Source organism: Stegodyphus dumicola, chromosome 8 (assembly GCF_044657685.1).
Source record: "Stegodyphus dumicola isolate Sdum_Otavi_A_Nest chromosome 8, ASM4465768v1".
NCBI classification, from domain to species: Eukaryota; Metazoa; Arthropoda; class Arachnida; order Araneae; family Eresidae; genus Stegodyphus; species Stegodyphus dumicola.
In genome coordinates this window covers 143,094,426-143,110,378 of record NC_140775.1, presented here as the reverse complement: position 1 = coordinate 143,110,378, position 15,953 = coordinate 143,094,426, and the positions used below count along the sequence as shown (strand labels likewise).

Genomic DNA, 15,953 nt, shown 5'->3' with positions numbered 1-15,953 from the left:
CTTAATATTTTTAAAGCAACTTTAAAAGTCAAATTTCAGATTGGTTTAAATGAACTAAATTACTTCAGTTACTTACTCAGACTTAAAACGATCATTAAAAGAAAGAAAACTAGAAACTAATTTTCCTAAATTAAAACACTTTACTGAAAGAAACTTTTCCGAAGTCAGTTATACATTCTACAGGAATTGTTTTAAAGCCAGAAACGTTGAAACTTCAGAAAATGTCAGAGGCATTCGACTAATTTGTAATGGAATTGGAAATTGAGCCGACTAGAAAATAATTACATTGTAAATAAAGTGCAATTTGTGTATAATGTTCAATTTTATTAGCGACTTTTAAGTAATGTAAACGAGACTAAACAACCCCCCCCCCCAAAAAAAAATGCATTTCGGTATAACATCAAGTGACACTTTTTACTAGCTTCTTCGATTTGAAAATTCAAACTGAAGACACTGGTTCACAATTTCTACGCTAATACTATCACATACATTTTAGATATTACAACAAACATTTTAGCACTTACAAGTGGGGAAAACCTAAAATTACAACTGCATATGCTGAAACAATTACCTTTCCAAGCGAAAGATAAAAGTTTGGGCAGAGTTCTAACGCACAGGCAGTAAGAATCCGAGATTTAATGTACAATTATTCTATATGGAGAGATTCTTCGTTTCTGAAATATAAAATCTAAGGTTTTTTAAAGTATTTTATGTCTGACCACATGGGTCAATCACACACGGCTGGTTACGGTCTTGCGGGAAACGATCAAAACAATACCGCCAAAGATGACCAATGCCATGCCTCCCAAGCCCCATAATGCGGTTCGCCTGGAAGAAGATACCGAAGCGGGGGTGTCTCACACCGTGACTGACATTCAGATGTCATTCAGCGTTAACCTTTTCATAATAACGGGGGCAGACGGCTGGCGTTAAAAAATAGAATTAGGGAAAGAGAAATGTTAAGGGTGTCTCAAGAAAATATCGACTTACCAACAGATACGACCGGCGACTGCCCAAAAAATCTTTCACGATACTGAGGATGATGTATTCCTGTCCATACCGGGAAACGTTGAAACCTATTAGAGCGTGGAAATTAGCTCAGAACAGGACATCATATTCCAGAGATGCGAGAAAAATTTGCTACCAAGTCCGTTTCTGCGGATGGAGAAAATGCGGCTGGTTTGTCTCTCTGCCAAAGCGACAGAAACTAAGCCAGAGCAAGAGAGGACGAAAACCGCTGCCAATGGAGGGTTACCGGATCCGATATGACGGGAGTAGAGACGCCGGCCGCATTTCGGTAGCCAAGTGCCGTCGCCAAGATCGAGGCCAAATCGCCAGAGCTTAGTAAGCTATTTTTTTTTTCCACTGCCTACCGGCGCGATATTATGTCACAGCACTTAATTAGTTACGCGGCGGTGAAAGTTTGCTTTAAAGCATTATTAAAAATTTTTGTTATCAAATTTAAAATTTCACAGTGAATATAAGTTTTTGGTTTCGCCATTTTCTGAACGATTTCTGTTTAGATTAGGAATGGAATGTTTGTATCCCATGAATTTTAGAAAACATTCCATATTTGAAAACTCTCATCTTCGCGCTTTTTTCGTCATAGCAGTTTTTCGAATCTTAACTTTAACAAAGAAAATCGTTGAACGTTTTTGGTCAAAACTTTGAGACTGTTAGTTTATTAAAGACCAATAGAAACAATCATAAAATTTCTCTAAGAATTCGTTTTAATACAATATGTGCATACCGCGTTTACATTACAGACGGTTTTCCTTGAGTAGCTTGCAGAATTCCAATAGCTTTTATTGGAACTGTATACAACTTAGTATCTAATATAGCGAACAACAATATCAGCAACTTTATAGAGCCCCTATAGTCGAATGCCCATCTATACATGCAACAAGTACAATTATGTTACTTCTAGTAATTGTATTTAAAAAATTATTGCACGAAAATAAATACTATTAAAGGGTGAAAAAAGAGGCACTGAATAAGATAACGAGCTTAAATACAGAATATTTCACATTTAAACTTTTAGTTAAAATTTAACTGTAGTATCTTGTCGATAATTCGATGGATGCAATGAAATCACAATTTTTGCATTTTTTTTTCTGTAACCTGAAGCAGATTAACACAGTTGCGCGGCTTTAGCCAGTAATTCCCTAAGGTGAAGAGAGGTATCTGTTCATCCTATGCTTTTCAATGTACTTACCGTAACTCGGATACCTATTTTAGACAGTTCTTCCACTTTAGCTGCATAGAGTTAGTCACAAAAGTCTGCGTACAGATCAAATTTGAAATTAAAAAAACACTTAAAGCATAGAAAAATGTGCTTTAATCATAGCATTTTTTTCTTCTATTAGCTAAAATTGTAAGCTTAAATGAAAAGTAAATAATATCAGTGTAATACTTTTTACATTTTTTCAAAAATATATTTTGTCAAAAGAACTCAGAAATTCCTTCCAATAAGTCTGCGTACACTTTCAAAAAAAAAAAAAAAAAGCAAAATATAAGTTTTTTACATTACTTCAATACTTTGTAGGATATCCTTTATTCTTCAAAACAGCTTGCAGACGTCTGGGCATTGACTAAACTAGTTTTTCAGTGTCATCCGACGTAAATTTCGCCCATTCTTCCTGCAATTTACTAATTAGCTCATTTCACGACGTAATATTGTGTTTTCGAATTCGTTTCTCCAATTTTGCCCACAAATGTTCGATTGGATTGAGGTCTGGTGACTGCGGAGGAGTACGCAACTGTATTGGAGTGCGATAGAGGAGATATTCCTTCACAATTTTAGCTGTATGTTTCGGGTCGTCGTCTTGTTGGAAAATAAAGGTATTAGAAAGGTTTAAATTTCGGGCACTGTCTCGTAGATGTTTCTTCAGAATATCCAGATAAACATACTTATCCATGACTTTATCAATAATTGTTAAAATTTCCAACTCCTTTCGACGACATACACCCCCATGCTATCACACCGCCAGCTCCATGTTTGACGGTTGGATTTAAATTTCTCAGATTCAGTTCCGTTCTTGGTTTTCTGCATACAATAGGGTGGCCATTAACTTTAAATATTGTAAATTTACTTTCATCTGACCAAATTACATTGTTCCAGAAGTCCTGCGAAGAGTTCAAATGTGTTTTGGCAAAAGCAATTCTTTTCTTTCTATTTGTCTCGGAAATGTATGGCTTAGACCTAGGTTTGCGTCCATGATAATCGGCCTTTCGCAGCACTTTTCGTACAGTTTCAGGAGAAATTTCCTTGTTGCTAGTTAAAAAATATCTTTTGCAATGCTTGCAGCAGAAAATTTAGGATTTTGTTTAATTCGTAAAAGAGTTTTTCTTTCTTCTCTCTGCGTTAGCTTCTTCGGTCTCCCACATCTTGGTTTTACAGCAAGACTACCACTGTCAAGATAGTTTTGAATAACTCTTTGCACACTAGAAAATGGTTTTCCAATGGTTTTACCAATATAACGAAGAGTTTTACCTTCATCTCCCAATTTGATAATTATTTGTCTCGTAACTAAAGGAATTTCTTTATTGGTTGTCATTTTCTTCAAAGAAAATAGAAATAACAACTTCCAATCAACGTGAAATTCGCTTCGGAAGTCAATGACCTTGAAAGTGTAACCTTCTTTGCATTCTCAAGTTTGAAGTTTAAAAGTTAGATAAAAAATCCCCCGCCTCCTTCGCGTTGTACGCAAACTTTATTGGCTTTGATTTCTGGCCACTTATCTTTTAAAAATTAGTGTGCATAAATTATTAGATATGAAAATATTACAGTCAAATAATTTTAAAGTCCCTTATTGAAACTAAATATTTAAAAAATAAAACTTTAAGAAACTACTCTTTTCGCACCTTAAAATTTGGATTTGATGTTACTTTTCTTGATGTACGCAGACTTTCTTGACTACCTGTATATATCAGAAATTGCCAAACTTTGTGTAAGTAAGAGTCGCAATTTAGAATTCAGAAGTACTTAAGAGCCGCAACTAGATAAATGTATTATTTTAAAAGCAAAAAAAAAAAAAAAAAAAAGGAGTTTGTGTTTTGAAAGAAAAACTTCATATAAACTGAGAATGATTTCTGGCTTATTTTTTTAACCTTTTGATAGTCATCAAAGATATCAGCTAGCATTCCATTCGCTCATTGTAGTGGTCGCAAACGAACACAGCCGCATGACAAATTTACGACAAATTTCGCTCGTGTTTGAGAAGAAAGAATAGCTTAATCTGACAACCGCCGAAGTGTTAATTAATGTTGTTGATTATGAACAAAAAAAAATCATTCTCATTGCTGTTATTTTGCACTGAGAGGAGTACGTTTCTACGCTATGCAGATTTTAAACTTTTCTACTCTGCACTGAAAATGTCTTATTCGGATAGAAAACAAAGTATTTCTTGAGAATTCCTGTTTTTATCTGCTTATAATAACTGTGCAATTGGCAACTGATTTTAAAAAGAGTAAACGGAATTCGAAAGATGATATTCTAATGTTTTGAAAAAAAAAAAAAAAAAAAAGATTTTAACTCAAGAATTTGTTGCGTTTTGAAAGGTGGAACCGCAGGTTTTTCTCTACTCTCAATCCGTACACAATGTTAGGAAATTATAAGAACAAGTGGAAATAGACATCGCACGGTAGAAGAGACATTTCAAATTAGTTACTGAAAATATGTTTAAACTGCTATCAGCTTAGCATGGTTTTGCATAAAAAAATCTGTCTTTTCATTTTTAGCCGCGGTGACCAAAATACAGACCAACACACAACCCTAAATGATTTGATTAATGCTTAGAATAAAAACAAATAAATAAAAAAAAGTCGATTATCAGATACGGTTTGTGTCTCCCACTAAATCTGTAACTGAATGCATCCATGATATGATTAACCCCTTAACTGCCGCGGGCGTATATATACGCCTTGCTCAGCCGATGCGTTAACTGCCCCCCAGATGCGCCCAGATGCGCAGCCGATGCGTTAACTTTGCGAATAATTTTAGGTGTAGCAGCGCAAAGCAAATGATAGCAGTTTGGAAGGACGTATATATACGCCTGGGGCAGTTAACGCATCGGCTGAGCAAGGCGTATATATACGCCCGCGGCAGTTAAGGGGTTAAGTAAGAAATACTGGCAGAGCCAACATGTATATCTTTTACGTTGTCTCCTTAGTTAATGTCTGTAGTAGTTAATGTAATAAGTCCAGAAACGAAATTTTTGTCTTTCGTTTATTACTTGGACAATTTAACGCGCTGTACGTATTTTGAAATTATTATACACATAATAATGTTATTAATAAAATTAATTAATAAAATTAAGTTAGTGATCTATATAAACAAGCGTCGTAGCGCATAGATATTTTCGATAACCTTGTGTGTTGCTGCCTGACAGTAACATCAGAACAAGCCCACGAAACTCATCGTGGCAAGAAATGCAAGATTGAGACTGTCGTTGGCAAGTGCCTTGAGCACCATTCAAGTGACACTACGACTTTGCTCAGTTTCGCCCCTAATTTGATGGAGAGTACGCCGGGGGGGGGATGGTTCCGAAGGTCTTCGATCCCTCTTTCCCTACCTCTCGAGAGTACTTTCGGCTCGATGCATATTTGGACTGCCTCCATGCCGCACAGACTTTATACATTTACCAACATCTATGCCTTCTCTGGGATTCGAACCCGGGCTAATCGGTACGGTAGTCAACGTCGCTAACCACTATTCCGGTAGAGCGGCTTGTTAAACTTTAATTATATAAATAAAACTACTACTTATTACCGAGCGAGTTGCATGCGGCTCTATAGTGTGATAAAGCTCATTTTGACGAATTATAAGATTTCCGATCACAACGCAACAAATTACAGTTAACACTTATTTTCACTTTTCTTGTATAATAGTTCATGACAAAGTACTATCTATCTGAAGTGAGGATGCCTTGATGGAGGACTTGTTCAGGGAAACTGGCCTTCATTCACATTACACATTGAGAAAAGTAAGAAAGCGTCTATGCAGTCAGCTAATTCTGGAACCTTGCATTTTCTGAAATGAAGTAAATTTGAAGTAACCGAAATGCAATTTTGGAAACATTGTTCTCGCAAAATGTGTACAAGGATATGTCAATCTTATCCTCTAGAAATATACTTGTATTAACTTTACTACTAGGTCTTTTGATTGGCTTTCTCATTTTATTGGAATGTTTGCAGAATTCATAAAACGACTTAACATTATTAACTTTAGTTTGGTACACTATATATTCTTCCTTTTCTAGTTTGGAAGATTAATCCAAACACAATGTAATGTTATTTTTTCCCAGTCTTTTTATATTATACTATACTCTAAGAAATATTCAAAGTTACCCTGTTTCAGACTTAAAAAAAAAAGAGACTGAAATATGCTCTGAAAAGCTAAGGAACTTACCTATCTGATTCCCACCCCCTCGTCTACTTCTAGACAGTTTCGTTATTAATTCTTCAAAGCACTGGCTTAACAATATTGAAAAAATCTGATGTGTAAACCACATGGCTTCCTTGCACAGAATATTAAATTATGCACATTTTTCCTGCATTTCATTTAAACTTATTGAATTGATTTAAAGCTACCTCGTCGACAGCGCACAAACCACAATAGAATAAATGCACTCTTTAAAATTCACTATATTTATTTACCATAGCGACACTCTGGCGCTAGGTTAACTTAACAGCTTTACATCTCATTCATTTTATAACCTAGAATGCACAAAAATTATAGCATCTGAAGAATTATCTAATCGTTGTCACATGTTCTATTCAAATACTGTAAAAAATCTAAAACTATGTAGAGAAATGAAACATAAAAAATCTGATGTGTACACCACATGACTTCCTTGTATTGGAATATTAAATTATACGCATTTTTTCTTGCATTTCATTTAAACGTATTGGATTGAATTAAATCTATTTCGCCTACAGCGCATAAACCACAATAGAATAAATGCATTCTTTAAAATTCGCTCTAGTATTTTTTTACCATGACGACACTCTGGCGCTAGATTCACTTAACAGTATTAATAATTATATAACAGTTAACTTATATAATAATTATATAACGGAAGCTAAGTTAACTGTTATATAATCCAATAATTATATAACAGTTAACGTATATATTTCGTTCATATTGTTACGAATTTGGTATTTAAAAAGCTAATGTTAGTTCAATTATAAATTAAATGGTTTTATTTCTCGCGCAGTGCAGCGCGTGACGAATATTAAAAGAAAGCTAAGCCGGAAAAATTAAAAATACAAGAGCGCGTGCGTTAAATAAATAAATATCTCTTTTTGATTTCGAGAAAGTACTGGAAAATTCTAGCGCGTGATTTTAAAAGCTTATAAAAGGAGGAAAACATCTCAGTTTGTAGTAGTTGCTTAGTTTGTTGTTGTTTAGAAAACTACTGTTGTTGATTGTAGCGAATTCGCGGATTAGCGTTCTTTAGCTGTTTTGAATTACGTTCTATTGACATTTGAGTAGTTAAAAGAAAACTACTGTGAGATATTGTAATACTGCATGATAATTTGAGAAAATTTAAGCATTTTTGTTGTGATAATAATAAATTTTTGTTCATTTTTCATCGGACTTGTGCATTCATTTCATAACGAACCCGTACGCACGCAACAATTTTTGGTGTCAGAAGTGGGGTTTGAATGCCAATAACAAGAGCGATGGAAGAACAATTGAGACAGCTCATTAGTGCTTTTGCTGCATTCCAAGAAAAGATGGAAGCTGGCCAAGCATCATTTAAGGAAGAAATGAAATTGGGCCAGGAATCCGTTAAGGAAGAAATGAAATTGGGCCAGGAATCCGTTAAGGACGAAATGAAAGCCGTTCAAGCTGGTCAAGAAGAAATGAAAAGAGAAATTACTTGCATAATAGAAAATAAATTTGAAGCTATGGAAGGCAGAATTGACGCAGTGGAAAATAAAGTTGGACATATTGAAGAAAGAGTTTCTTCGGTGAAAGAAGAAATAGAAGAAAGAGTTTCTTCTGTAAAAGAACAAATTGATGAGAGAGTTTCTGCAGTTGCCAAAGAAATGGATACTTTAAAGAAATTCGTAGCGTCGGCAGGGAGCAGGAGTGATGATTTTAAATTCTTACCAATGCCTGCTCGTCCACCTCTGAAGCTATCCACATATGATGGGAAGACCTCCTGGCAGGTGTATAAGACACAATTTTCTATCGTGGCGGATGCGAATGGATGGGATTCCCAAGCTAAGGCCTGTCATCTCGCCGCTTCTCTAAGAGCCGACGCAGCGGATATCCTTCAGACTCTTCCCGAAAACAAAAGGTTAGATTTCGAAGCTCTGTCCGGCGCCTTGGAGTTGCGCTTTGGGGAGAAGTGTTTAAAAGACTACAGCAGGCTCCAATTAAAATCTCGTCAACAGAAGCCTACCGAAACACTTCAGGAGCTCGCCGCGGATGTTGAAAGGCTGTCCCATCTCGCCTTTTCGGAATGCCCGACAGAAACAAGGGAAATCCTGTCCTTGCAATACTTTATCGACGGCATCCGAGATACTGAAATACAGAAAGCTCTACGAATGGCGGATGTAAAAGATTTAAAAAGTGCTCTAGTGTACGCCATGAAATTTGAGGCAGCCCAGCAAGCCACTCGTCGAGACCGCTACCCAGTTAGAGCTGTGCGAGTCCATGAGCCAGTGGATCAACTGATGGCTCGTTTAGATGATTTAGCCAGACAAGTCGAAGATTTGATACGGAGTAGGAGCGAGAAGAAAGTGGCTCTAAGGTGTTGGAGATGTGGTAGTGAAGGTCACCTAAGACGGAATTGCAGAACACCCCAGGGTACGGAATATAAAGCAGATGATTTTACCAGACAAGTCAGTGGCTTGAGACGGAACAGAAGTGAAAAGAAACTAATTCTAAAGTGCTGGAACTGCGGAGTTGAAGGCCACATACGAAGAAAGTGCAGACCCCGAGGTACGGAAAATAAGACCATTTCCCAGCAACAACGCAGTAAACAAATTAGTGACCATATCGAGGAACGGAGGTTGCCAGATAGTGAAAAACCTTGTTTTAAAGCTCTTAAAATTTATACAGTGAGTGGCAACAATAACGGACTGTCCATCAATGGGAATATCGATGGAGTTCCTTGCAGTATGATCATTGACACAGGAGCTAATGTTACCATCATTAGGAAAGATTTAGCTGAACAGTTTAAAGATAAACTTATTTGGACGCCATCCTGTGTTACCCTTCAGACTGCGTCTGGTGACAAGATCGACATAACTGGGAAGTTAAACGTAAACATCACGTTTGGAAGTGCCGCCTACCATCACACGGCATATGTGGCGGATATTACAGATCCATGCATACTCGGATTGGACTTTTTAAGGAAATACAATTTTTCCTTAGACTTGAAAAACAACAAACTGCTTTCAGGATCTGAAGACATGACTATCCATCCTAAGAAGGGATCCTCACCTGGAAATGCCGACGCTTTGTCCGAAAGAACCAGCTCGAGAAACAGTCGAAATCATGCTAGGGTCGAAAAGAAACACCAGACTACCAGCTATTCTCCATCTCAGATGCTCTTCGGTCGAGACCTTCGTCTGCCTTGTGACCGCCTGTTTCATCGCCGTACGGATGCGCCTTCATCGCCTGAGGAACACATCCAAGATGTCAAGGCCCGTTTTGAAGTGATGCACCGTTCCGCACGAAAGCGAGTGAACTTGGCGACGGAGAAAGTGAAGACCAGATACAACACGAGAGCTGCTGGACATAGATCCAACGAAGGAGACAAGGTGTGGTTGTGGAACCCGATTCGACGAAAAGGAGTCAGGCCTGATTTACAGTCACCTTGGGATGGTTCGCACACAATCCTAAACAGGCTAAATGACGTCATGGTTCGGATCCGTGAGTCTTCGAACTCTTACGACAGGTTAACTCATTACTATGGCCATAGTACGTAATGTAAATAATTGTAAATAGTATCAGACCATGGTCCTTTTTGTTTATAAATGTGTATTTAGTATTTGATTTGTATTTAGTATTTGTTTTGTATTTAGTATTTGATAGCATTTGATTTGTTTTATGTATTGCATTTATTGTTCATGTTGTTTATTATAGTAATGTAATGCTTATTAATGCATTTATGCCACAGTTGTAAGTTTAGCTTCCTGTCCAGGGATTGTACTGCCCGGGACGTGCAGTCCTTGGGAAGGGGGCAGTGTTACGAATTTGGTATTTAAAAAGCTAATGTTAGTTCAATTATAAATTAAATGGTTTTATTTCTCGCGCAGTGCAGCGCGTGACGAATATTAAAAGAAAGCTAAGCCGGAAAAATTAAAAATACAAGAGCGCGTGCGTTAAATAAATAAATATCTCTTTTTGATTTCGAGAAAGTACTGGAAAATTCTAGCGCGTGATTTTAAAAGCTTATAAAAGGAGGAAAACATCTCAGTTTGTAGTAGTTGCTTAGTTTGTTGTTGTTTAGAAAACTACTGTTGTTGATTGTAGCGAATTCGCGGATTAGCGTTCTTTAGCTGTTTTGAATTACGTTCTATTGACATTTGAGTAGTTAAAAGAAAACTACTGTGAGATATTGTAATACTGCATGATAATTTGAGAAAATTTAAGCATTTTTGTTGTGATAATAATAAATTTTTGTTCATTTTTCATCGGACTTGTGCATTCATTTCATAACGAACCCGTACGCACGCAACAATATTATAACTTATAATACACAAAATTTATATCATTTAGAATTATCTAATCGTTGCCACATGTTCTATTGAAATACTATAATAAAGCTAGAATGATGTATAAAATAAATTAAGCCAACAAAACAAAAAAGAAACAGTTTTTCACAGACGATTGAGTACTTCTCATTCAATTAATTCGGTTCTCACTTCGCGAGAAGGCAAAAATACATAAAAACTCAAAATATCTATATTAAAAATTACGAAGCAAATTTCAAACGCTTATTTCCTCGAAAAAATTCCAGAAAGAATTAAGCATGATTTAATTGGCAATAATAAATGAATGTGTTATCTTTGTTGTTGCGAAGCTAAGTTTCTCTAGATTGGCAACAAATCCACTAGTCTCCTGTTTCAAATGTAAACATCAATGGCTGCCATCAAAAATATTATAAGGCTTAGTGGCACTTAAACAACTTTAAAATTGCTGATAATTCAAAAAATATTGCACACAGATTTACTAAAGACATAAAATCCTTAACCGGAAGATAAAACAACATAATTCAATTATTTTTAAAGCAAAAAATGTACAATTTACCAATATATAAGACTAAAGAAACTGAGATCACTGAGCCGGGTAACAGAGTGGATATATATATAAATATATTTATATACGTTTGGTGCGGCCGATTGCAACCAAAATACGAGGTGCACATCTACATGTTATAGCAGTCCTATATACAAAATTTCAACGTTCTAAGGCTACTCGTTTTTGAGTTATGCGAGATACGCACGTACGTACATACGTTCGTACAGACGCCACGAAAAATTCTCTTCAGAATTAATTTTAAAGCAGTTTTATAATTTTTTTGAAGGAAAAGGGTATTTTATTCTGTCCTTACGTACAGATATCACGCAAAAACATTGTTAAATTGCATTCGACAGCGGTAAAAATGGATATTTTCGTTGAAATATGCTGCCTAAAACTTTTCGCGATTACAATACTTCCTTTTTACTTCGTACTAGGAAGTAAAAAGAAAAGGTTTTTCACGGATGATTCAGCGCTGCTTACCAAATGCGCATGTGCTACTCGTAAACACTCTCCTTTGTCCGAGACAGAGTGGCGACAATATTTGCAGCTAATACGAAATACGTTATTTCCTCGAATTTCATTATTTCATTTATATATTATATATTTCTCATTTAAGTAATTCATTTCTCACTTCGCAGCAAGGTAAAAATATATAAAACCTTAAAATCTCTTCATTAAAATTGAAAAATATAGAAAAAAAAATAAAACACCAAATACAGTTAAAACAATCGAAAAAGCAATTTTTACAATTAAAAGTAAAGTTTCTACTCAATAACAAGTACTGCGGCCAGCAGGCAAGAAGGCTGATTTTTCGGTGCACAAAAATGAAAGTTTAATTTTGGTCTCAATCCGCAAAACGACACTGAAAGAAACTGAATTCACTATTCTGCTAAATTTCAAATGTAAGCAAATATGGCAGCCAAGGTAAACAAAAATTAAGCTTAGCCGCACTTAAACAACTTTTAAATTGCTGATAATTCAAGAACTATTGCCTGCAAATTAACTAAAGGCATAAAAACCCTAACCGGAAGATAAGAACAATATAATTCAATCCTTTTTTTAAGCAAAAAATGCACAATTTACCAACGTATAAGAAAAAAAAAATGAGATCACTGAGCCAAGTAACACAGAGGGTATATATATATATACTTTTGTTGCGTCGATTGCAACCAAAAAAGAAGGTGCACAACTGAATATTATAGGAGTCCTATATACAAAATTTCAACGTTCTGAGGCTTCTCGTTTTTGAGTTATGTGACATACATACATACGTACAGAGGCCACAAAAAAATCTCTTTTGAATCTGTTTTAAGTCAGTTTTATAATTCGTTTGGGGAAAAAGAGTCCTTTAATCTGTCCTTACGTACAGATGGAGAAAAAATGTATTCGATAGCGGTCAAAATGGGTATTTTCGTTGGAATATGATATCCAGAATTTTTCGTAATTACAGTACTTCCTTTACTTGTTACAAGGAAGTAAAAAATGAAATAAATGGAATGAATTTACAGAAACTGAAATTTTCATTATTAGTAATTATGTGGTAGTGAAGTAAAAGCGTTTGGATTAGTTTTCTGATAAAGGGGATTACCAGTCGCCAAATGTGCGCGAAATATGATAGTCTATTTATATAGCGTCATGAAGAGCTATACAATGACAATATATGTATATTGGTGTGCAAAACGTAAGCAACAAATTCATTTTTACCATACAATAATGAAATTGTTAAAAACGGCCTTTTTCAATTAGTACAATGAAAAGCCAACTCAGCAGAAAGGTTATTCATATATAAATATAAGCATCATGACATCAGTGTGTATATCAGAGCACGCAAAATACTAGAAGCTAGAGCGAGCAGTGTAAGACAACTTAAAATGAAGAAAGAAAGGCGCATTTTTTCCAAGCAATCTTTTTGCAAGTGAAAGTGGGATTTTTATGTTCACTATGACTACTAGAATACATCAGAATACCTATACACGCGGTAGATTGATTATGGCAAGATTCACAAGGTAAATAGTTTGATATCTTTTGCCCCAAAGTTTGGAATTAATAGAAGTGTTATTTCACGAGTTTGGAAAACTTTCGAAACGACAGGTACAGCTGTAAAAAAGGCTGGTGGTGGGTGGCCACCGGTTTACTGGTGTTCAGGTTTACTGCGGCCAGACGACTTCATAAAACTGATCTATCGCCTGCCGTTCTGAACGCTGCATACTATTCAGAGTAGCTCATCGGCGGCACCGTTTACAGTTGTGTAAAGAACACAAACTAGATACTTCACAATGGACTCACATCCTATTTACCGATGAGAATCGCTTCAGTCTGACAAGCGATTCTTGGCGCTAGTTGATATGGAGAGAAGTAGGGACACACTTTCAGCTCACTAACTTCATGGAAAGAGACCGCTGGAATGGTCCTGGCATGCTTGTTTGGTAAGACATTATGATTAACGGACGGACGGAGTTCCACGCTTTCGACAGAAGTTCACTTACCGGAGATCGTTACTGCGATGAAGTTATTCTCTTCCACGTACATCGTTTCCTAGATGCCATTGGTTCCGATTTTGTTTTAATGAATAACAATTCACGGCCACACAGGACTCATGCCTTTGAGGAGCTTCTTAAAATAAAGATATCCGCAGAATAGATTGCCTAGCGTTCTTCCTTGGTTTAAATTACATTGAACATGTGTGGGGTACTTTAGAAAGACGCCTGGCAGCATAATTTCACCTCCAGAGAACAGCAGACAACTGAAACAGATGCTCCTTGAAGAATGGGAACTTTTACTAAAAGAAATTTTGATAATCTGGTGTTGAATACTGACAGAAGGTGCAACGCATTTGCAGATAGGGGAGGCTCTTAGTAAGGCTGTCTGGTTTGTTGTTTTGCCTCTTTGGCCAGACAAGTTTTTGTACTAACGCCATTCTCTCGATAAAGCCGTTCTCTATTAGTTCCGTACTATGTGTGCTATTCATGTTTTTGCCACTATACTTTTCTCATCATTTAAGTACTATATTGTGCTTCATCAGTCTGGATTTCATGTCTGCCAGTTGATATTTTATGGAATTATTGCCAAAATCAGAAAAGTTGTTTTCGTTTTGCATGCTAGGTATAATGTTCAATGCTCAATGCAGAATTTGTGCTACTCTCTCGCTCTCTCTACTTTTTTTAGCGAAAACAAATATCCTTGTACATGATGAGAATGACTCTTGTTCAGATACTTGCACAAACTCGGTATTGCGCACGATCTTGGCATTACACACATTAAACTTTATATTATTTATATAGATACTCTCCACTTCGCTACGCATATTCTAACGATGCTCCTGAGACAAAAGCTTCAAAATGTTAAATAACATATTTTAAATTTTAAATAGAGTATGTCACAAATAAAAGCTTAAACAGGTTAAAACATTTCTCTACGACACAGTACGTACCTGGCATTGCAGTCTTTGAGACACGCGTGGGCAGATGAGGATGAGGCTAGTAGATATTTACATGGGTGGGGATGAGTCAATGTTTGGCTCGCCCTCTGACATCGAAAAGTAAAAGGGTCATTTGTAATGAGGAGTCTGAATGATCAATGGAAGGAGGCGGCATGTTAGGTGGGCAAGCAGCATTGATTTTAAGAAAATAATTGGCTAAACTCGTTTGAACAAGTTTTTTTATAGTCGTAAATAACACTAGCAGTCTATGACATCGTGTACAGCAGATTGTATTTTAGCAAACCTCTCAAACGCCATTCATATTTACATCTATTACATCTCCCTTTGCATTATAGATGCTCTATATGCAATTATAAACATTGTAGTTCTTTCAAAAGTGCCATAAAGGAACTGAAAATTCCGAACAAGTTTCGCTTTTTGAAATAAGACTTTCAGTATTTGCAAACGTTCGTAACGCGGGAAACATCTGTATTATATTTATTACATATACAAAGCAGTTATTCTTTTCATAAAACTTTATGTATAGTTGTTACCGCTATCTAGTTCGACTTTAGGCCAACATTTATGTTTGCGGTAAGAGGCACTCCATTAACAGAAATGTACAATCTTCCGTATTCTGGTTTGCAAATTATTTTTGAAATATGGGAGTGACGTAATAACTTAATACCATGTGATAGAACAGAAAACTTAACAAACTGATATTTATAACCCTTCCCCCAATGTTCGAACAGTCAATAACAGAACCTTGCTTGAATATTTGGAACGTTGCATTACGCTAACATGTATTTATCAAGCACACGAATTAGCACGCGTTACCATTAAGTGAAATTCAAGATTTTAAACTTATCTTCCACGCAGTCTGGCTAATATCCAGTTTCCAGAATGTTGCTATTCATCTGCCATGAAACCTCGTAATGATTGTTAAGTAATTTTCAAATTGTTAAAATTGTAGGATTTACAAGGATTGTAGGATTACGGAATAGCTGCGTGCGGATTACGGAATCCGCGTTTTACTCTACATGTAAAATATATACGAGCCAGCTTCTCACAGAAACTCTTCTACGAAGTATCTCTTTCTCCTGAAGCAGATAGTCCTAATACGTTTTGCCACAAACAAGTAATTAATCCAGTCCAGTCCAAAAGCAATTCTTAATAATTTAAATCCTTATTTTATATTTAAAATATCTATAATAGATATAATTTGAAGATAGTTTAATTAATTGATTATTTTTATAACCATCCTCAGCA

General features: G+C 35.9%; 1 protein-coding gene across 4 annotated transcripts in view; it reads right to left on the bottom strand.

Annotated features, from left to right (window-relative positions):
- Window positions 1–1,223, bottom strand: part of Ndae1 (Na[+]-driven anion exchanger 1) — a 294,988-nt gene extending 293,765 nt beyond the window's left edge. Inside the window, exon 1 of one of the 4 annotated variants that reach the window (XM_085822524.1) lies at window positions 991–1,223. The gene's annotated coding sequence lies outside the window, so the exon portion shown is untranslated. The remainder of the gene's footprint in view (window positions 1–990) is intronic. The other 3 variants (XM_085822520.1, XM_085822519.1, XM_085822523.1) reach the window with 3 other exon arrangements.
- Window positions 1,224–15,953: the final 14,730 nt, after the last annotated feature.